This window comes from Triturus cristatus, chromosome 6 (assembly GCF_964204655.1).
Source record: "Triturus cristatus chromosome 6, aTriCri1.1, whole genome shotgun sequence".
Taxonomy (NCBI): Eukaryota; Metazoa; Chordata; class Amphibia; order Caudata; family Salamandridae; genus Triturus; species Triturus cristatus.
In genome coordinates this window covers 1,825,350,067-1,825,374,430 of record NC_140589.1, presented here as the reverse complement: position 1 = coordinate 1,825,374,430, position 24,364 = coordinate 1,825,350,067, and the positions used below count along the sequence as shown (strand labels likewise).

The following is a 24,364-nucleotide window of genomic DNA, read 5'->3' as shown; positions in this document are numbered from 1 at the left end:
GATACCTGGAGGCTAGTGATCCGGGCTGAGGAACTACTGGACCAGTCACTACTGCCTGACAGACTAGGAATCCCGGACCACTACTCAACATCCAAGGTTACTCAACTCTGCATCCCTGAGATATCAACATACAAACCTGCCTCCGCCTCCCTGAGATGTCAGCATACAAACCCTGCCTCCGCCTCCCTGAGATATCAACATACAAACCCTGCCTCCGCCTCCCTGAGATGTCAGCATACAAACCCTGCCTCCGCCTCCCTGAGATATCAACATACAAACCCTGCCTCCGCCTCCCTGAGATGTCAGCATACAAACCCTGCCTCCGTCTCCCTAAGATGTCAGCATACAAACTCTGCCTCCCTGAGATATCAACATACAAACCGTGCCTCCGTCTCCCTAAGATGTCAGCATACAAACTCTGCCTCCCTGAGATATCAACATACAAACCCTGCCTCTGCCTCCCTGAGATGTCAGCATACAAACACTGCCTCCGTCTCCCTGAGATATCAACATACAAACCCTGCCTCTGCCTCCCTGAGATGTCAGCATACACACCCTGCCTCTGCCTCCCGGAGATGTCAGCATACAAACACTGCCTCCCTGAGATATCAACATACAAACCCTGCCTCTGCCTCCCTGAGATGTCAGCATACAAACACTGCCTCCGTCTCCCTGAGATATCAACATACAAACCCTGCCTCTGCCTCCCAGAGATGTCAGCATACACACCCTGCCTCCATGTCCCGAAGATGTTTGCATACAAACCCTGCCTCCCTGGGATAGCATACAAACCCTGCCTCCGCCTCCAAGACATGTCAGCATACAAACCCTGCCTCCATGTCCCAGAGATGTCAGCAGACAAACCCTGCCTCCCTGAGATGTCAGCATACAAACACTGCCTCCATCTCCCTGAGATGTCAACATACAAACCCTGCCTCCGTCTCCCTGAGATGTCAGTATACAAACCCAGCCTCTGTCTCCCTGAGATGACAGCATACAAAACACAGCCTCCGTCTCCCTAAGATGTCAGCAGACAAACCCTGCCTCCATGTCCCAGAGATGTCAGCAGACAAACCCTGCCTCCCTGAGAGGTCAGCACACAAACCCTGCCTCAGTCTCCCTGAGATGTCAGCACACAAACCCTGCCTCTGTCTCCCTGAGATGTCAGCATACAAACCCTGCCTCCGTCTCCCTAAAATGTCAGCATACAAACCCTGCCTCCGCCTCCCAGAGATGTCAGCATACAAACCCTGCCTCCGCCTCCCTGAGATGTCAGCACACAAACCCTGCCTCTATCTCCCTGGGATGTCAGCATACAAACCCTGCCTCCGTCTCCCTAAGATGTCAGCATACAAACCCTGCCTCCCAGAGATGAAACCCTGCCTCTGTCTCCCTGAGATGTCAGCATACAAACCCTGCTTCCGTCTCCCTAACATGTGAGCATACAAATCCTGCCCCCGCCTCCCTGAGATGTCAGCATACAAACTCTGCCTCCGCCTCCCAGAGATGTCAGCATACAAACCCTGTCTCCGTCTCCCTGAGATATCAGCACACAAACCCTGCCTCCATGTCCCAAAGTTGTTTGCATACAAACCCTGCCTGGCTGAGATGTCAGCATACAAACCCTGCCTCCGCCTCCAAGACATGTCAGCATACAAACCCAGCCTCCATGTCCCAGAGATGTCAGCAGACAAACCCTGCCTCCCTAAGATGTCAGCATACAAACATTGCCTCCATCTCCCCACAATGTCAACATACAAACACTGCCTCCGTCTCCCTGAGATGTCAGTATATAAACCCTGCCTTCATCTCCCTGAGATGTCAGCATACAAACCCTGCCTCCATGTCCCAGAGATGTCAGCAGACAAACCCTGCCTCCCTGAGATGTCAGCATACAAACACTGCCTCCATCTCCCTGAGATGTCAACATACAAACCCTGCCTCCGTCTCCCTGAGATGTCAGCATACAAACCCCGCCTCCGTCTCCCTGAGATGGCAGCATACAAAACACAGCCTCCGTCTCCCTAAGATGTCAGCAGACAAACCCTGCCTCTGTCTACCTGAGATGTCGGCATACAAACCCTGCCTCCCTGAGAGGTCAGCACACAAACCCTGCCTACATCTCCCTGAGATGTCAGCACACAAACCCTGCCTCCGTCTCCCTAAGATGTCAGCATACAAACCCTGTCTCCATCTCCCTGAGATGTCAGCATACAAACACTGCCTCCGTCTCCCAGAGATGTCAGCATACAAACCCTGCCTCCGTCTCCCTAAGATGTCAGCATAAAAAATCTGCCTCCCTGAGATATCAGCATACAAACCCTGCCTCCGCCTCCAAGACATGTCAGCATACAAACCCTGCCTCCATGTCCCAGAGATGTCAGCAGACAAACCCTGCCTCCCTGAGATGTCAGCATACAAACACTGCCTCCATCTCCCTGAGATGTCAACATACAAACCCTGCCTCCGTCTCCCTGAGATGTCAGCATACAAACCCCGCCTCCGTCTCCCTGAGATGACAGCATACAAAACACAGCCTCCGTCTCCCTAAGATGTCAGCAGACAAACCCTGCCTCCATGTCCAGGAGATGTCAGCAGACAAACCCTGCCTCCCTGAGAGGTCAGCACACAAACCCTGCCTCAGTCTCCCTGAGATGTCAGCACACAAACCCTGCCTCTGTCTCCCTGAGATGTCAGCATACAAACCCTGCCTCCGTCTGTTTGCATACAAACCCTGCCTAGCTGAGATGTCAGCATACAAACCCTGCCTCCGCCTCCAAGACATGTCAGCATACAAACCCAGCCTCCATGTCCCAGAGATGTCAGCAGACAAACCCTGCCTCCCTAAGATGTCAGCATACAAACATTGCCTCCATCTCCCCGCAATGTCAACATACAAACACTGCCTCCGTCTCCCTGAGATGTCAGTATATAAACCCTGCCTTCATCTCCCTGAGATGTCAGCATACAAACCCTGCCTCCATGTCCCAGAGATGTCAGCAGACAAACCCTGCCTCCCTGAGATGTCAGCATACAAACACTGCCTCCATCTCCCTGAGAGGTCAACATACAAACCCTGCCTCCGTCTCCCTGAGATGTCAGCATACAAACCCCGCCTCCGTCTCCCTGAGATGGCAGCATACAAAACACTGCCTCCGTCTCCCTAAGATGTCAGCATACAAACCCTGCCTCTGTCTACCTGAGATGTCGGCATACAAACCCTGCCTTCCTGAGAGGTCAGCACACAAACCCTGCCTCAGTCTCCCTGAGTTGTCAGCACACAAACCCTGCCTCTGTCTCCCTGAGATGTCAGCATACAAACCCTGCCTCCGTCTCCCTAAAATGTCAGCATACAAACCCTGCCTCCGCCTCCCAGAGATGTCAGCATACAAACCCTGCCTCCATCTCCCTGAGATGTCAGCATACAAACCCTGCTTCCGCCTCCCTGAGATGTCAGCATACAAACACTGCCTCCATCTACCTGAGATGTCAACATACAAACCCTGCCTCCGTCTCCCTGAGATGTCAGCATACAAACCCCGCCTCCGTCTCCCTGAGATGGCAGCATACAAAACACAGCCTCCGTCTCCCTAAGATGTCAGCAGACAAACCCTGCCTCTGTCTACCTGAGATATCGGCATACAAACCCTGCCTCCCTGAGAGGTCAGCACACAAACCCTGCCTACATCTCCCTGAAATGTCAGCACACAAACCCTGCCTCCGTCTCCCTAAGATGTCAGCATACAAACCCTGTCTCCATCTTCCGGAGATGTCAGCATACAAACACTGCCTCCGTATCCCAGAGATGTCAGCATACAAACCCTGCCTCCGTCTCCCTAAGATGTCAGCATAAAAAATCTGCCTCCCTGAGATATCAGCATACAAACCGTGCCTCCGTCTCCCTAAGATGTCAGCATACAAACTCTGCCTCCCTGAGATATCAACATACAAACCGTGCCTCTGCCTCCCGGAGATGTCAGCATACAAACACTGCCTCCCTGAGATATCAATATACAAACCCTGCCTTCGCCTCCCTGAGATGTCAGCATACAAACACTGCCTCCGTCTCCCTGAGATATCAATATACAAACCCTGCCTCCGTCTCCCTGAGATGTCAGCATACACACCCTGCCTCCATGTCCCGAAGATGTTTGCATACAAACCCTGCCTCCCTGGGATAGCATACAAACCCTGCCTCCGCCTCCAAGACATGTCAGCATACAAACCCTGCCTCCATGTCCCAGAGATGTCAGCAGACAAACCCTGCCTCCCTGAGATGTCAGCATACAAACACTGCCTCCATCTCCCTGAGATGTCAACATACAAACCCTGCCTCCGTCTCCCTGAGATGTCAGCATACAAACCCCGCCTCCGTCTCCCTGAGATGGCAGCATACAAAACACTGCCTCCGTCTCCCTAAGATGTCAGCATACAAACCCTGCCTCTGTCTACCTGAGATGTCGGCATACAAACCCTGCCTTCCTGAGAGGTCAGCACACAAACCCTGCCTCAGTCTCCCTGAGATGTCAGCACACAAACCCTGCCTCCATCTCCCTGAGATGTCAGCATACAAACCCTGCTTCCGTCTCCCTAAGATGTGAGCATACAAATGCTGCCCCCGCCTCCCCGAGATGTCAGCATACAAACTCTGCCTCCGCCTCCCTGAGATGTCAGCATACAAACCCTGTCTCCGTCTCCCTGAGATGTCAGCACACAAACCCTGCCTCCATGTCCCAAAGTTGTTTGCATACAAACCCTGCCTAGCTGAGACGTCAGCATACAAACCCTGCCTCCGGCTCCAAGACATGTCAGCATACAAACCCTTCCTCCATGTCCCAGAGATGTCAGCATACAAATCCTGCCTCCCTAAGATGTCAGGATACAAACATTGCCTCCATCTCCCCGCAATGTCAACATACAAACCCTGCCTCCGTCTCCCTGAGATGTCAGCATACAAACCCTGCCTCCCTGGGATAGCATACAAACCCTGCCTCCGCCTCCAAGACATGTCAGCATGCAAACCCTGCCTCCATGTCCCAGAGATGTCAGCATACAAACCCTGCCTCCCTAAGATGTCAGCATACAAACATTGCCTCCATCTCCCCGCAATGTCAACATACAAACACTGCCTCCGTCTCCCTGAGATGTCAGCATCTAAACCCTGCCTTCATCTCCCTGAGATGTCAGCACACAAACCCTGCCTCCGTCTCCCTGAGATGTCAGCATACAAACCCTGCCTACATCTCCCTGAGATGTCAGCACACAAACCCTGCCTCCGTCTCTCTAAGATGTCAGCATACAAACCCTGCTTCCGTCTCCCTAAGACATGAGCATACAAATCCTGCCCCCGCCTCCCGAGATGTCAGCATACAAACCCTGCCTCCCTAAGATGTCAGCATACAAACATTGCCTCCATCTCCCCGCAATGTCAACATACAAACACTGCCTCCGTCTCCCTGAGATGTCAGCATCTAAACCCTGCCTTCATCTCCCTGAGATGTCAGCACACAAACCCTGCCTCCCTCTCCCTGAGATGTCAGCATACAAACCCTGCCTACATCTCCCTGAGATGTCAGCACACAAACCCTGCCTCCGTCTCTCTAAGATGTCAGCATACAAACATTGCCTCCATCTCCCCGCAATGTCAACATACAAACACTGCCTCCGTCTCCCTGAGATGTCAGCATATAAACCCTGCCTTCATCTCCCTGAGATGTCAGCACACAAACCCTGCTTCCGTCTCCCTGAGATGTCAGCATACAAACCCTGCCTACATCTCCCTGAGATGTCAGCACACAAACCCTGCCTCCGTCTCTCTAAGATGTCAGCATACAAACCCTGCTTCCGTCTCCCTAAGATGTGAGCATACAAATCGTGCCCCCGCCTCCCGAGATGTCAGCATACAAACCCTGCCTACACCTCCCTGAGATGTCAGCACACAAACCCTGCCTCCGTCTCTCTAAGATGTCAGCATACAAACCCTGCTTCCGTCTCTCTAAGATGTCAGCATACAAACCCCGCCTCGGTCTCCCCGAGATGGCAGCATACAAAACACAGCCTCCGTCTCCCTAAGATGTCAGCAGACAAACCCTGCCTCTGTCTACCTGAGATGTCGGCATACAAACCCTGCCTCCCTGAGAGGTCAGCACACAAACCCTGCCTCAGTCTCCCTGAGATGTCAGCACACAAACCCTGCCTCTGTCTCCCTGAGATGTCAGCATACAAACCCTGCCTCCGTCTCCCTAAAATGTCAGCATACAAACCCTGCCTCCGCCTCCCAGAGATGTCAGCATACAAACCCTGCCTCCATCTCCCTGAGATGTCAGCATACAAACCCTGCCTCTGTCTCCCTGAGATGTCAGCATACAAACCCTGCTTCCGTCTCCCTAAGATGTGAGCATACAAATCCTGCCCCCGCCTCCCCGAGATGTCAGCATACAAACTCTGCCTCCGCCTCCCTGAGATGTCAGCATACAAACCCTGTCTCCGTCTCCGAGATGTCAGCACACAAACCCTGCCTCCATGTCCCAAAGTTGTTTGCATACAAACCCTGCCTTGCTGAGACGTCCCGGTACAAAAGGGGGTGGTGATGGACGGAGCATCAGAACCAATCAAACACTCACACCCAGTCAACAGATCCGGGTTTGATCCATCACCGTTCTTTAGCCCACTCTGCCACCCCAGTTCAGACATGGCCATATGCAAATCAGTCTGACCCTGTGCCTCATGGGAACAGTCCAGCCCGAACTGCCAAGCCATGCCTTCCCTGGACCGGAAACAAGCTTCCTAGGACCGGTTTCTGGCATTTCAGCCGTCTTCAGCCAGGCTTGCTTGAATCCAGTGGCAAAGTGAGCAAGGGACTCACGTCTGAGCATACCCTGCCAACTTATGGCGAACAAAGCGGTACAAAAGGGGGTGGTGATGGACGGAGCATCAGAACCAATCAAACACTCACACCCAGTCAACAGATCCGGGTTTGATCCATCACCGTTCTTTAGCCCACTCTGCCACCCCAGTTCAGACATGGCCATATGCAAATCAGTCTGACCCTGTGCCTCATGGGAACAGTCCAGCCCGAACTGCCAAGCCATGCCTTCCCTGGACCGGAAACAAGCTTCCTAGGACCGGTTTCTGGCATTTCAGCCGTCTTCAGCCAGGCTTGCTTGAATCCAGTGGCAAAGTGAGCAAGGGACTCACGTCTGAGCATACCCTGCCAACTTATGGCGAACAAAGCGGTACAAAAGGGGGTGGTGATGGACGGAGCATCAGAACCAATCAAACACTCACACCCAGTCAACAGATCCGGGTTTGATCCATCACCGTTCTTTAGCCCACTCTGCCACCCCAGTTCAGACATGGCCATATGCAAATCAGTCTGACCCTGTGCCTCATGGGAACAGTCCAGCCCGAACTGCCAAGCCATGCCTTCCCTGGACCGGAAACAAGCTTCCTAGGACCGGTTTCTGGCATTTCAGCCGTCTTCAGCCATGCTTGCTTGAATCCAGTGGCAAAGTGAGCAAGGGACTCACGTCTGAGCATACCCTGCCAACTTATGGCGAACAAAGCGGTACAAAAGGGGGTGGTGATGGACGGAGCATCAGAACCAATCAAACACTCACACCCAGTCAACAGATCCGGGTTTGATCCATCACCGTTCTTTAGCCCACTCTGCCACCCCAGTTCAGACATGGCCATATGCAAATCAGTCTGACCCTGTGCCTCATGGGAACAGTCCAGCCCGAACTGCCAAGCCATGCCTTCCCTGGACCGGAAACAAGCTTCCTAGGACCGGTTTCTGGCATTTCAGCCGTCTTCAGCCAGGCTTGCTTGAATCCAGTGGCAAAGTGAGCAAGGGACTCACGTCTGAGCATACCCTGCCAAATTATGGCGAACAAAGCGGTACAAAAGGGGGTGGTGATGGACGGAGCATCAGAACCAATCAAACACTCACACCCAGTCAACAGATCCGGGTTTGATCCATCACCGTTCTTTAGCCCACTCTGCCACCCCAGTTCAGACATGGCCATATGCAAATCAGTCTGACCCTGTGCCTCATGGGAACAGTCCAGCCCGAACTGCCAAGCCATGCCTTCCCTGGACCGGAAACAAGCTTCCTAGGACCGGTTTCTGGCATTTCAGCCGTCTTCAGCCAGGCTTGCTTGAATCCAGTGGCAAAGTGAGCAAGGGACTCACGTCTGAGCATACCCTGCCAACTTATGGCGAACAAAGCGGTACAAAAGGGGGTGGTGATGGACGGAGCATCAGAACCAATCAAACACTCACACCCAGTCAACAGATCCGGGTTTGATCCATCACCGTTCTTTAGCCCACTCTGCCACCCCAGTTCAGACATGGCCATATGCAAATCAGTCTGACCCTGTGCCTCATGGGAACAGTCCAGCCCGAACTGCCAAGCCATGCCTTCCCTGGACCGGAAACAAGCTTCCTAGGACCGGTTTCTGGCATTTCAGCCGTCTTCAGCCAGGCTTGCTTGAATCCAGTGGCAAAGTGAGCAAGGGACTCACGTCTGAGCATACCCTGCCAACTTATGGCGAACAAAGCGGTACAAAAGGGGGTGGTGATGGACGGAGCATCAGAACCAATCAAACACTCACACCCAGTCAACAGATCCGGGTTTGATCCATCACCGTTCTTTAGCCCACTCTGCCACCCCAGTTCAGACATGGCCATATGCAAATCAGTCTGACCCTGTGCCTCATGGGAACAGTCCAGCCCGAACTGCCAAGCCATGCCTTCCCTGGACCGGAAACAAGCTTCCTAGGACCGGTTTCTGGCATTTCAGCCGTCTTCAGCCAGGCTTGCTTGAATCCAGTGGCAAAGTGAGCAAGGGACTCACGTCTGAGCATACCCTGCCAACTTATGGCGAACAAAAGCGGTACAAAAGGGGGTGGTGATGGACGGAGCATCAGAACCAATCAAACACTCACACCCAGTCAACAGATCCGGGTTTGATCCATCACCGTTCTTTAGCCCACTCTGCCACCCCAGTTCAGACATGGCCATATGCAAATCAGTCTGACCCTGTGCCTCATGGGAACAGTCCAGCCCGAACTGCCAAGCCATGCCTTCCCTGGACCGGAAACAAGCTTCCTAGGACCGGTTTCTGGCATTTCAGCCGTCTTCAGCCAGGCTTGCTTGAATCCAGTGGCAAACACTGCCTCCATCTCCCTGAGAGGTCAACATACAAACCCTGCCTCCGTCTCCCTGAGATGTCAGCATACAAACCCCGCCTCCGTCTCCCTGAGATGGCAGCATACAAAACACTGCCTCCGTCTCCCTAAGATGTCAGCATACAAACCCTGCCTCTGTCTACCTGAGATGTCGGCATACAAACCCTGCCTTCCTGAGAGGTCAGCACACAAACCCTGCCTCAGTCTCCCTGAGTTGTCAGCACACAAACCCTGCCTCTGTCTCCCTGAGATGTCAGCATACAAACCCTGCCTCCGTCTCCCTAAAATGTCAGCATACAAACCCTGCCTCCGCCTCCCAGAGATGTCAGCATACAAACCCTGCCTCCATCTCCCTGAGATGTCAGCATACAAACCCTGCTTCCGCCTCCCTGAGATGTCAGCATACAAACACTGCCTCCATCTACCTGAGATGTCAACATACAAACCCTGCCTCCGTCTCCCTGAGATGTCAGCATACAAACCCCGCCTCCGTCTCCCTGAGATGGCAGCATACAAAACACAGCCTCCGTCTCCCTAAGATGTCAGCAGACAAACCCTGCCTCTGTCTACCTGAGATATCGGCATACAAACCCTGCCTCCCTGAGAGGTCAGCACACAAACCCTGCCTACATCTCCCTGAAATGTCAGCACACAAACCCTGCCTCCGTCTCCCTAAGATGTCAGCATACAAACCCTGTCTCCATCTTCCGGAGATGTCAGCATACAAACACTGCCTCCGTATCCCAGAGATGTCAGCATACAAACCCTGCCTCCGTCTCCCTAAGATGTCAGCATAAAAAATCTGCCTCCCTGAGATATCAGCATACAAACCGTGCCTCCGTCTCCCTAAGATGTCAGCATACAAACTCTGCCTCCCTGAGATATCAACATACAAACCGTGCCTCTGCCTCCCGGAGATGTCAGCATACAAACACTGCCTCCCTGAGATATCAATATACAAACCCTGCCTTCGCCTCCCTGAGATGTCAGCATACAAACACTGCCTCCGTCTCCCTGAGATATCAATATACAAACCCTGCCTCCGTCTCCCTGAGATGTCAGCATACACACCCTGCCTCCATGTCCCGAAGATGTTTGCATACAAACCCTGCCTCCCTGGGATAGCATACAAACCCTGCCTCCGCCTCCAAGACATGTCAGCATACAAACCCTGCCTCCATGTCCCAGAGATGTCAGCAGACAAACCCTGCCTCCCTGAGATGTCGGCATACAAACACTGCCTCCATCTCCCTGAGATGTCAACATACAAACCCTGCCTCCGTCTCCCTGAGATGTCAGCATACAAACCCCGCCTCCGTCTCCCTGAGATGGCAGCATACAAAACACTGCCTCCGTCTCCCTAAGATGTCAGCATACAAACCCTGCCTCTGTCTACCTGAGATGTCGGCATACAAACCCTGCCTTCCTGAGAGGTCAGCACACAAACCCTGCCTCAGTCTCCCTGAGATGTCAGCACACAAACCCTGCCTCAGTCTCCCTGAGATGTCAGCATACAAACCCTGCCTCCGTCTCCCTAAAATGTCAGCATACAAACCCTGCCTCCGCCTCCCAGAGATGTCACCATACAAACCCTGCCTCCATCTCCCTGAGATGTCAGCATACAAACCCTGCTTCCGTCTCCCTAAGATGTGAGCATACAAATGCTGCCCCCGCCTCCCCGAGATGTCAGCATACAAACTCTGCCTCCGCCTCCCTGAGATGTCAGCATACAAACCCTGTCTCCGTCTCCCTGAGATGTCAGCACACAAACCCTGCCTCCATGTCCCAAAGTTGTTTGCATACAAACCCTGCCTAGCTGAGACGTCAGCATACAAACCCTGCCTTCGGCTCCAAGACATGTCAGCATACAAACCCTTCCTCCATGTCCCAGAGATGTCAGCATACAAATCCTGCCTCCCTAAGATGTCAGGATACAAACATTGCCTCCATCTCCCCGCAATGTCAACATACAAACCCTGCCTCCGTCTCCCTGAGATGTCAGCATACAAACCCTGCCTCCCTGGGATAGCATACAAACCCTGCCTCCGCCTCCAAGACATGTCAGCATGCAAACCCTGCCTCCATGTCCCAGAGATGTCAGCATACAAACCCTGCCTCCCTAAGATGTCAGCATACAAACATTGCCTCCATCTCCCCGCAATGTCAACATACAAACACTGCCTCCGTCTCCCTGAGATGTCAGCATCTAAACCCTGCCTTCATCTCCCTGAGATGTCAGCACACAAACCCTGCCTCCGTCTCCCTGAGATGTCAGCATACAAACCCTGCCTACATCTCCCTGAGATGTCAGCACACAAACCCTGCCTCCGTCTCTCTAAGATGTCAGCATACAAACCCTGCTTCCGTCTCCCTAAGACATGAGCATACAAATCCTGCCCCCGCCTCCCGAGATGTCAGCATACAAACCCTGCCTCCCTAAGATGTCAGCATACAAACATTGCCTCCATCTCCCCGCAATGTCAACATACAAACACTGCCTCCGTCTCCCTGAGATGTCAGCATCTAAACCCTGCCTTCATCTCCCTGAGATGTCAGCACACAAACCCTGCCTCCCTCTCCCTGAGATGTCAGCATACAAACCCTGCCTACATCTCCCTGAGATGTCAGCACACAAACCCTGCCTCCGTCTCTCTAAGATGTCAGCATACAAACATTGCCTCCATCTCCCCGCAATGTCAACATACAAACACTGCCTCCGTCTCCCTGAGATGTCAGCATATAAACCCTGCCTTCATCTCCCTGAGATGTCAGCACACAAACCCTGCTTCCGTCTCCCTGAGATGTCAGCATACAAACCCTGCCTACATCTCCCTGAGATGTCAGCACACAAACCCTGCCTCCGTCTCTCTAAGATGTCAGCATACAAACCCTGCTTCCGTCTCCCTAAGATGTGAGCATACAAATCGTGCCCCCGCCTCCCGAGATGTCAGCATACAAACCCTGCCTACACCTCCCTGAGATGTCAGCACACAAACCCTGCCTCCGTCTCTCTAAGATGTCAGCATACAAACCCTGCTTCCGTCTCTCTAAGATGTCAGCATACAAACCCTGCCTTCCTGAGAGGTCAGCACACAAACCCTGCCTCAGTCTCCCTGAGATGTCAGCACACAAACCCTGCCTCAGTCTCCCTGAGATGTCAGCATACAAACCCTGCCTCCGTCTCCCTAAAATGTCAGCATACAAACCCTGCCTCCGCCTCCCAGAGATGTCACCATACAAACCCTGCCTCCATCTCCCTGAGATGTCAGCATACAAACCCTGCTTCCGTCTCCCTAAGATGTGAGCATACAAATGCTGCCCCCGCCTCCCCGAGATGTCAGCATACAAACTCTGCCTCCGCCTCCCTGAGATGTCAGCATACAAACCCTGTCTCCGTCTCCCTGAGATGTCAGCACACAAACCCTGCCTCCATGTCCCAAAGTTGTTTGCATACAAACCCTGCCTAGCTGAGACGTCAGCATACAAACCCTGCCTCCGGCTCCAAGACATGTCAGCATACAAACCCTTCCTCCATGTCCCAGAGATGTCAGCATACAAATCCTGCCTCCCTAAGATGTCAGGATACAAACATTGCCTCCATCTCCCCGCAATGTCAACATACAAACCCTGCCTCCGTCTCCCTGAGATGTCAGCATACAAACCCTGCCTCCCTGGGATAGCATACAAACCCTGCCTCCGCCTCCAAGACATGTCAGCATGCAAACCCTGCCTCCATGTCCCAGAGATGTCAGCATACAAACCCTGCCTCCCTAAGATGTCAGCATACAAACATTGCCTCCATCTCCCCGCAATGTCAACATACAAACACTGCCTCCGTCTCCCTGAGATGTCAGCATCTAAACCCTGCCTTCATCTCCCTGAGATGTCAGCACACAAACCCTGCCTCCGTCTCCCTGAGATGTCAGCATACAAACCCTGCCTACATCTCCCTGAGATGTCAGCACACAAACCCTGCCTCCGTCTCTCTAAGATGTCAGCATACAAACCCTGCTTCCGTCTCCCTAAGACATGAGCATACAAATCCTGCCCCCGCCTCCCGAGATGTCAGCATACAAACCCTGCCTCCCTAAGATGTCAGCATACAAACATTGCCTCCATCTCCCCGCAATGTCAACATACAAACACTGCCTCCGTCTCCCTGAGATGTCAGCATCTAAACCCTGCCTTCATCTCCCTGAGATGTCAGCACACAAACCCTGCCTCCCTCTCCCTGAGATGTCAGCATACAAACCCTGCCTACATCTCCCTGAGATGTCAGCACACAAACCCTGCCTCCGTCTCTCTAAGATGTCAGCATACAAACATTGCCTCCATCTCCCCGCAATGTCAACATACACACAAACCCTGCCTCCATGTCCCAAAGTTGTTTGCATACAAACCCTGCCTTGCTGAGACGTCAGCATACAAACCCTGCCTCCGCCTCCAAGACATGTCAGCATACAAACCCTTCCTCCATGTCCCAGAGATGTCAGCATACAAACCCTGCCTCCCTAAGATGTCAGGATACAAACATTGCCTCCATCTCCCCGCAATGTCAACATACAAACCCTGCCTCCGTCTCCCTGAGATGTCAGCATACAAACCCTGCCTCCCTGGGATAGCATACAAACCCTGCCTCCGCCTGCAAGACATGTCAGCATACAAACCCTGCCTCCATGTCCCAGAGATGTCAGGATACAAACCCTGCCTCCCTAAGATGTCAGCATACAAACATTGCCTCCATCTCCCCGCAATGTCAACATATAAACCCTGCCTTCATCTCCCTGAGATGTCAGCACACAAACCCTGCCTCCGTCTCCCTGAGATGTCAGCATACAAACCCTCCCTACATCTCCCTGAGATGTCAGCACACAAACCCTGCCTCCGTCTCTCTAAGATGTCAGCATACAAACCCTGCCTCCCTAAGATGTCAGCATACAAACATTGCCTTCATCTCCCCGCAATGTCAACATAGAAACACTGCCTCCGTCTCCCTGAGATGTCAGCATATAAACCCTGCCTTCATCTCCCTGAGATGTCAGCACACAAACCCTGCCTCCGTCTCCCTGAGATGTCAGCATACAAACCCTGCCTACATCTCCCTGAGATGTCAGCACACAAACCCTGCCTCCGTCTCTCTAAGATGTCAGCATACAAACCCTGTTTCCGTCTCCCTAAGATGTGAGCATACAAATCCTGCCCCCGCCTCCCGAGATGTCAGCACACAAACCCTGCCTCCGTCTCTCTAAGATGTCAGCATACAAACCCTGCTTCCGTCTCTCTAAGATGTCAGCATACAAATCCTGCCCCCGCCTCCCGAGATGTCAGCAAACAAACTCTGCCTCCGCCTCCCAGAGATGTTAGCACAAAAAACCTGCCTCCATGTCCCAAAGTTGTTTGCATACAAACCCTGCCTAGCTGAGATATCAGCACACAAACCCTGCCTCCGCCTCCAAGACATGGCAGCATACAAACCCAGCCTCCATGTCCCAGAGATGTCAGCGGACAAACCCTGCCTCCCTAAGATGTCAGCATACAAACATTGCCTCCATCTCCCCGCAATGTCAACATACAAACACTGCCTCCGTCTCCCTGAGATGTCAGTATATAAACCCTGCCTTCATCTCCCTGAGATGTCAGCATACAAACCCTGCCTCCATGTCCCAGAGATGTCAGCAGACAAACCCTGCCTCCCTGAGAGGTCAGCACACAAACCCTGCCTACATCTCCCTGAGATGTCAGCACACAAACCCTGCCTCCGTCTCCCTAAGATGTCAGCATACAAACCCTGTCTCCATCTCCCTGAGATGTCAGCATACAAACACTGCCTCCGTCTCCCAGAGATGTCAGCATACAAACCCTGCCTCCGTCTCCCTAAGATGTCAGCATAAAAAATCTGCCTCCCTGAGATATCAGCATACAAACCGTGCCTCCGTCTGCCTAAGATGTCAGCATACAAACTCTGCCTCCCTGAGATATCAACATACAAACCGTGCCTCTGCCTCCCGGAGATGTCAGCATACAAACACTGCCTCCCTGAGATATCAACATACAAACCCTGCCTTCGCCTCCCTGAGATGTCAGCATACAAACACTGCCTCCGTCTCCCTGAGATATCAATATACAAACCCTGCCTCCGTCTCCCTGAGATGTCAGCATACACACCCTGCCTCCATGTCCCGAAGATGTTTGCATACAAACCCTGCCTCCCTGGGATAGCATACAAACCCTGCCTCCGCCTCCAAGACATGTCAGCATACAAACCCTGCCTCCATGTCCCAGAGATGTCAGCAGACAAACCCTGCCTCCCTGAGATGTCAGCATACAAACACTGCCTCCATCTCCCTGAGATGTCAACATACAAACCCTGCCTCCGTCTCCCTGAGATGTCAGCATACAAACCCCGCCTCCGTCTCCCTGAGATGGCAGCATACAAAACACAGCCTCCGTCTCCCTAAGATGTCAGCAGACAAACCCTGCCTCTGTCTACCTGAGATGTCGGCATACAAACCCTGCCTTCCTGAGAGGTCAGCACACAAACCCTGCCTCAGTCTCCCTGAGATGTCAGCACACAAACCCTGCCTCTGTCTCCCTGAGATGTCAGCATACAAACCCTGCCTCCGTCTCCCTAAAATGTCAGCATACAAACCCTGCCTCCGCCTCCCAGAGATGTCAGCATACAAACCCTGCCTCCATCTCCCTGAGATGTCAGCATACAAACCCTGCTTCCGTCTCCCTAAGATGTGAGCATACAAATCCTGCCCCCGCCTCCCCGCGATGTCAGCATACAAACTCTGCCTCCGCCTCCCTGAGATGTCAGCATACAAACCCTATCTCCGTCTCCCTGAGATGTCAGCACACAAACCCTGCCTCCATGTCCCAAAGTTGTTTGCATACAAACCCTGCCTAGCTGAGACGTCAGCATACAAACCCTGCCTCCGCCTCCAAGACATGTCAGCATACAAACCCTTCCTCCATGTCCCAGAGATGTCAGCATACAAACCCTGCCTCCCTAAGATGTCAGGATACAAACATTGCCTCCATCTCCCCGCAATGTCAACATACAAACCCTGCCTCCGTCTCCCTGAGATGTCAGCATATAAACCCTGCCTTCATCTCCCTGAGATGTCAGCATACAAACCCTGCCTCCGCCTCCAAGACATGTCAGCATACAAACCCTTCCTCCATGTCCCAGAGATGTCAGCATACAAACCCTGCCTCCCTAAGATGTCAGGATACAAACATTGCCTCCATCTCCCCGCAATGTCAACATACAAACACTGCCTCCGTCTCCCTGAGATGTCAGCATACAAACCCTGCCTCCCTGGGATAGCATACAAACCCTGCCTCCGCCTGCAAGACATGTCAGCATACAAACCCTGCCTCCATGTCCCAGAGATGTCAGGATACAAACCCTGCCTCCCTAAGATGTCAGCATACAAACATTGCCTCCATCTCCCCGCAATGTCAACATATAAACCCTGCCTTCATCTCCCTGAGATGTCAGCACACAAACCCTGCCTCCGTCTCCCTGAGATGTCAGCATACAAACCCTCCCTACATCTCCCTGAGATGTCAGCACACAAACCCTGCCTCCGTCTCTCTAAGATGTCAGCATACAAACCCTGCCTCCCTAAGATGTCAGCATACAAACATTGCCTTCATCTCCCCGCAATGTCAACATAGAAACACTGCCTCCGTCTCCCTGAGATGTCAGCATATAAACCCTGCCTTCATCTCCCTGAGATGTCAGCACACAAACCCTGCCTCCGTCTCCCTGAGATGTCAGCATACAAACCCTGCCTACATCTCCCTGAGATGTCAGCACACAAACCCTGCCTCCGTCTCTCTAAGATGTCAGCATACAAACCCTGTTTCCGTCTCCCTAAGATGTGAGCATACAAATCCTGCCCCCGCCTCCCGAGATGTCAGCACACAAACCCTGCCTCCGTCTCTCTAAGATGTCAGCATACAAACCCTGCTTCCGTCTCTCTAAGATGTCAGCATACAAATCCTGCCCCCGCCTCCCGAGATGTCAGCAAACAAACTCTGCCTCCGCCTCCCAGAGATGTTAGCACAAAAAACCTGCCTCCATGTCCCAAAGTTGTTTGCATACAAACCCTGCCTAGCTGAGATATCAGCACACAAACCCTGCCTCCGCCTCCAAGACATGGCAGCATACAAACCCAGCCTCCATGTCCCAGAGATGTCAGCGGACAAACCCTGCCTCCCTAAGATGTCAGCATACAAACATTGCCTCCATCTCCCCGCAATGTCAACATACAAACACTGCCTCCGTCTCCCTGAGATGTCAGTATATAAACCCTGCCTTCATCTCCCTGAGATGTCAGCATACAAACCCTGCCTCCATGTCCCAGAGATGTCAGCAGACAAACCCTGCCTCCCTGAGAGGTCAGCACACAAACCCTGCCTACATCTCCCTGAGATGTCAGCACACAAACCCTGCCTCCGTCTCCCTAAGATGTCAGCATACAAACCCTGTCTCCATCTCCCTGAGATGTCAGCATACAAACACTGCCTCCGTCTCCCAGAGATGTCAGCATACAAACCCTGCCTCCGTCTCCCTAAGATGTCAGCATAAAAAATCTGCCTCCCTGAGATATCAGCATACAAACCGTGCCTCCGTCTGCCTAAGATGTCAGCATACAAACTCTGCCTCCCTGAGATATCAACATACAAACCGTGCCTCTGCCTCCCGGAGATGTCAGCATACAAACACTGCCTCCCTGAGATATCAACATACAAACCCTGCCTTCGCCTCCCTGAGATGTCAGCATACAAACACTGCCTCCGTCTCCCTGAGATATCAATATACAAACCCTGCCTCCGTCTCCCTGAGATGTCAGCATACACACCCTGCCTCCATGTCCCGAAGATGTTTGCATACAAACCCTGCCTCCCTGGGATAGCATACAAACCCTGCCTCCGCCTCCAAGACATGTCAGCATACAAACCCTGCCTCCATGTCCCAGAGATGTCAGCAGACAAACCCTGCCTCCCTGAGATGTCAGCATACAAACACTGCCTCCATCTCCCTGAGATGTCAACATACAAACCCTGCCTCCGTCTCCCTGAGATGTCAGCATACAAACCCCGCCTCCGTCTCCCTGAGATGGCAGCATACAAAACACAGCCTCCGTCTCCCTAAGATGTCAGCAGACAAACCCTGCCTCTGTCTACCTGAGATGTCGGCATACAAACCCTGCCTTCCTGAGAGGTCAGCACACAAACCCTGCCTCAGTCTCCCTGAGATGTCAGCACACAAACCCTGCCTCTGTCTCCCTGAGATGTCAGCATACAAACCCTGCCTCCGTCTCCCTAAAATGTCAGCATACAAACCCTGCCTCCGCCTCCCAGAGATGTCAGCATACAAACCCTGCCTCCATCTCCCTGAGATGTCAGCATACAAACCCTGCTTCCGTCTCCCTAAGATGTGAGCATACAAATCCTGCCCCCGCCTCCCCGCGATGTCAGCATACAAACTCTGCCTCCGCCTCCCTGAGATGTCAGCATACAAACCCTATCTCCGTCTCCCTGAGATGTCAGCACACAAACCCTGCCTCCATGTCCCAAAGTTGTTTGCATACAAACCCTGCCTAGCTGAGACGTCAGCATACAAACCCTGCCTCCGCCTCCAAGACATGTCAGCATACAAACCCTTCCTCCATGTCCCAGAGATGTCAGCATACAAACCCTGCCTCCCTAAGATGTCAGGATACAAACATTGCCTCCATCTCCCCGCAATGTCAACATACAAACCCTGCCTCCGTCTCCCTGAGATGTCAGCATATAAACCCTGCCTTCATCTCCCTGAGATGTCAGCATACAAACCCTGCCTCCGCCTCCAAGACATGTCAGCATACAAACCCTTCCTCCATGTCCCAGAGATGTCAGCATACAAACCCTGCCTCCCTAAGATGTCAGGATACAAACATTGCCTCCATCTCCCCGCAATGTCAACATACAAACACTGCCTCCGTCTCCCTGAGATGTCAGCATATAAACCCTGCCTTCATCTCCCTGAGATGTCAGCACACAAACCCTGCCTCCGTCTCCCTGAGATGTCAGCATACAAACCCTGCCTACATCTCCCTGGGATGTCAGCACACAAACCCTGCCTCCGTCTCCCTAAGACGTGAGCATACAAATCCTGCCCCCGCCTCCCGAGATGTCAGCATACAAACCCTGCCTCCCTAAGATGTCAGCATACAAACATTGCCTCCATCTCCCCGCAATGTCAACATACAAACACTGCCTCCGTCTCCCTGAGATGTCAGCATATAAACCCTGCCTTCATCTCCCTGAGATGTTGTTTTGCTCGATTTTCCCGGCCTTCTTGTGTTAACAAGTGATTGAATGTGACTTCAGTCTCTTACCATTCAAGCCTAAGGGTTAGAGTAGTGAATGGAGCCTATTTACTAGGCACCTCGACATGATTCTGTGCTCTTCCCCATAGATCAGGGCTTGCACACATAGCCTAGGGGATAGATTTGTTAGTATTAGGGATAACCTGTCCTGTAGTGACGGTATTTCATGGAGCTGTGCTGAATTCAGGCCTGGTAGGCCTCAAACGGGAGAGACTCCATCTTTCTTTCTGCTCCGGCAGCTTGGGATTCTTCTAGGTCAAGAGTAATGTTTTAGTTATGAGGTGTTATTCGCTTGGAGAGAACCGGTTCAGGCCGGCCCTTATCGAAGGATTGTATTTTTCTTCATGCCGAAGACACTACATCAGGCCGGCCGGCTGGGAACGTGTCCTTGGTACGGGGAGGTACAAGAATTTGGTGGGCGGCAGGTTACGGGACGGAATTTTCCATGAGGAAATGCACCTCTATATTAGTGAAAGTCTGAGGCAGTTACATGTTCAGTCCGTAGGCGGCATCTAGCCGTTAGCAGTAAAGCTACTACTTATTCCAGGGAAGACAGACGCCATCTTGAAGGCGGAGAAGAACTGAGAGAAAGATGCTTTCCTAACAGAATAGCCAGAGAGGAGAGAGTAGCCGATAAGGAAGAGGTCCCAGTGACTCGGAGAAGGGTGATTCCAGGCGAGCCGAGGCACAGACGAGAAGGGAGCCTAGATGACCACTGAGTGCAGGCTACATACTACTAAGGTGATGTCGACCCTTTCTTATTAGAGTGTACAACTTAATCTTTCACTTTTCTTTGCAGGTTATGTGTCATATCGTAATGTTATGTGATTGTGTATGTAATGAGTAATAAAGTATCCAGTTTGTAGTGAACCGACATGTGCTGCGTGTTCTTGTATAAGAGGGTAGCCTATTCTTCTAGTCAGCTGCGGCTACATGAACAGATGTTAACCCTGATCAGGTAAGTGGTAACTGAATAAGGGAAAGAGGAGCCCCTCAAACCTGAGAACAGGCTATGCCCGAACTGGCAATCCTTGTGTGATCTGATGAATAGTGAGACTGATTCCCTTTTTGTATGTTATGGTGATCATAGGATGAACTGTCGTATGAGACTGCCGTCTAGGTAGAGAGGTCTGGATTCGTAGGGGATCGCGAGGCCGCCGATTGTGCTGATACTGTCGTATGGGCAGAGAGGTCTGGGTTCGTATGGGACCGCGAGGCCGCCACTTGTGATACTGTCATATGGGCAGAGAGGTCTGGATTCGTAGGGGATCGCGAGGCCGCCAATTGTGCTGATACTGTCGTATGGGCAGAGAGGTCTGGGTTCGTATGGGACCGCGAGGCCGCCACTTGTGATACTGTCGTATGGGCAGAGAGGTCTGGATTCGTAGGGGATCGCGAGGCCGCCGATTGTGCTGATACTGTCGTATGGGCAGAGAGGTCTGGGTTCGTATGGGACCGCGAGGCCGCCACTTGTGATACTGTCGTATGGGCAGAGAGGTCTGGATTCGTAGGGGATCGCGAGGCCGCCGATTGTGCTGATACTGTCGTATGGGCAGAGAGGTCTGGGTTCGTATGGGACCGCGAGGCCGCCACTTGTGATACTGTCGTATGGGCAGAGAGGTCTGGATTCGTAGGGGATCGCGAGGCCGCCGATTGTGCTGATACTGTCGTATGGGCAGAGAGGTCTGGGTTCGTATGGGACCACGAGGCCGCCACTTGTGATACTGTCGTATGGGCAGAAAGGTCTGGATCCGTATGGGATCGCGAGGCCGCCGATTGTGAGATCTTGGTATGCATAGTAGGAATCCCCTGTCCTTAGGTGATAGATATATGTGGTTGTAGGATTGTAAATAGGTTCTAGGGAGGGGGTAACGTTCTGGCTGGGTTAGTGAGGCTCTGATGAGCGGGTTCTATCTGATCCGAAAACCCAAGCAGAACAGATGTCAGCACACAAACCCTGCCTCCGTCTCCCTGAGATGTCAGCATACAAACCCTGCCTACATCTCCCTGAGATGTCAGCACACAAACCCTGCCTCCGTCTCTCTAAGATGTCAGCATACAAACATTGCCTCCATCTCCCCGCAATGTCAACATACAAACACTGCCTCCGTCTCCCTGAGATGTCAGCATATAAACCCTGCCTCCATCTCCCTGAGATGTCAGCACACAAACCCTGCCTCCGTCTCCCTGAGATGTCAGCATACAAACCCTGCCTACATCTCCCCAAGATGTCAGCACACAAACCCTGCCTCCGTCTCTCTAAGATGTCAGCATACAAACCCTTCTTCCGTCTCCCTAAGATGTGAGCATACAAATCGTGCCCCCGCCTCCCGAGATGTCAGCATACAAACCCTGCCTACATCTCCCTGAGATGTCAGCACACAAACCCTGCCTCCGTCTCTCTAAGATGTCAGCATACAAACCCTGCTTCCGTCTCTCTAAGATGTCAGCATACAAACCCCGCCTCCGTCTCCCTGAGATGGCAGCATACAAAACACAGCCTCCGTCTCCCTAAGATGTCAGCAGACAAACCCTGCCTCTGTCTACCTGAGATGTCGGCATACAAACCCTGCCTCCCTGAGAGGTCAGCACACAAACCCTGCCTCAGTCTCCCTGAGATGTCAGCACACAAACCCTGCCTCTGTCTCCCTGAGATGTCAGCATACAAACCCTGCCTCCGTCTCCCTAAAATGTCAGCATACAAACCCTGCCTCCGCCTCCCAGAGATGTCAGCATACAAACCCTGCCTCCATCTCCCTGAGATGTCAGCATACAAACCCTGCCTCTGTCTCCCTGAGATGTCAGCATACAAACCCTGCTTCCGTCTCCCGAAGATGTGAGCATACAAATCCTGCCCCCGCCCCCCCGAGATGTCAGCATACAAACTCTGCCTCCGCCTCCCTGAGATGTCAGCATACAAACCCTGTCTCCGTCTCCGAGATGTCAGCACACAAAGCCTGCCTCCATGTCCCAAAGTTGTTTGCATACAAACCCTGCCTTGCTGAGACGTCAGCATACAAACCCTGCCTCCGCCTCCAAGACATGTCAGCATACAAACCCTTCCTCCATGTCCCAGAGATGTCAGCATACAAACCCTGCCTCCCTAAGATGTCAGCATACAAACATTGCCTCCATCTCCCCGCAATGTCAACATACAAACCCTGCCTCCGTCTCCCTGAGATGTCAGCATACAAACCCTGCCTCCCTGGGATAGCATACAAACCCTGCCTCCGCCTCCAAGACATGTCAGCATACAAACCCTTCCTCCATGTCCCAGAGATGTCAGCATACAAACCCTGCCTCCCTAAGATGTCAGCATACAAACATTGCCTCCATCTCCCCGCAATGTCAACATACAAACACTGCCTCCGTCTCCCTGAGATGTCAGCATATAAACCCTGCCTTCATCTCCCTGAGATGTCAGCACACAAACCCTGCCTCCGTCTCCCTGAGATGTCAGCATACAAACCCTGCCTACATCTCCCTGAGATGTCAGCACACAATCCCTGCCTCCGTCTCTCTAAGATGTCAGCATACAAACCCTGCTTCCGTCTCCCTAAGATGTGAGCATACAAATCCTGCCCCCGCCTCCCGAGATGTCTGCACACAAACCCTGCGCCTCCGTCTCTCTAAGGTGTCAGCATACAAACCCTGCTTCCGTCTCTCTAAGATGTCAGCATACAAATCCTGCCCCCGCCTCCCGAGATGTCAGCAAACAAACTCTGCCGCTGCCTCCCAGAGATGTTAGCACAAAAAACCTGCCTCCATGTCCCAAAGTTGTTTGCATACAAACCCTGCCTAGCTGAGATATCAGCACACAAACCCTGCCTCCGCCTCCAAGACATGTCAGCATACAAACCCAGCCTCCATGTCCCAGAGATGTCAGCAGACAAACCCTGCCTCCCTAAGATGTCAGCATACAAACATTGCCTCCATCTCCCCGCAATGTCAACATACAAACACTGCCTCCGTCTCCCTGAGATGTCAGTATATAAACCCTGCCTTCATCTCCCTGAGATGTCAGCATACAAACCCTGCCTCCATGTCCCAGAGATGTCAGCAGACAATCCCTGCCTCCCTGAGATGTCAGCATACAAACACTGCCTCCATCTACCTGAGATGTCAACACACAAACCCTGCCTCCGTCTCTCTAAGATGTCAGCATACAAACCCTGCCTCCCTAAGATGTCAGCATACAAACATTGCCTCCATCTCCCCGCAATGTCAACATACAAACACTGCCTCCGTCTCCCTGAGATGTCAGCATATAAACCCTGCCTTCATCTCCCCGCAATGTCAACATACAAACCCTGCCTCCGTCTCCCTGAGATGTCAGCACACAAACCCTGCCTCCGTCTCTCTAAGATGTCAGCATACAAACCCTGCTTCCGTCTCCCTAAGATGTGAGCATACAAATCCTGCCCCCGCCTCCCGAGATGTCAGCACACAAACCCTGCCTCCGTCTCTCTAAGATGTCAGCATACAAACCCTGCTTCCGTCTCTCTAAGATGTCAGCAAACAAATCCTGCCCCCGCCTCCCGAGATGTCAGCAAACAAACTCTGCCTCCGCCTCCCAGAGATGTTAGCACAAAAAACCTGCCTCCATGTCCCAAAGTTGTTTGCATACAAACCCTGCCTAGCTGAGATATCAGCACACAAACCCTGCCTCCATGTCCCAAAGTTGTTTGCATACAATCCCTGCCTAGCTGAGATGTCAGCATACAAACCCTGCCTCCGCCTCCAAGACATGTCAGCATACAAACCCTGCCTCCCTAAGATGTCAGC

The 24,364-nt window shown here is 52.5% G+C and overlaps 1 protein-coding gene across 2 annotated transcripts in view; it reads right to left on the bottom strand.

Annotated features, from left to right (window-relative positions):
• Positions 1 to 24,364, bottom strand: part of KIF3C (kinesin family member 3C) — a 351,623-nt gene that overhangs the window by 94,405 nt on the left and 232,854 nt on the right. The window lies entirely within an intron of this gene.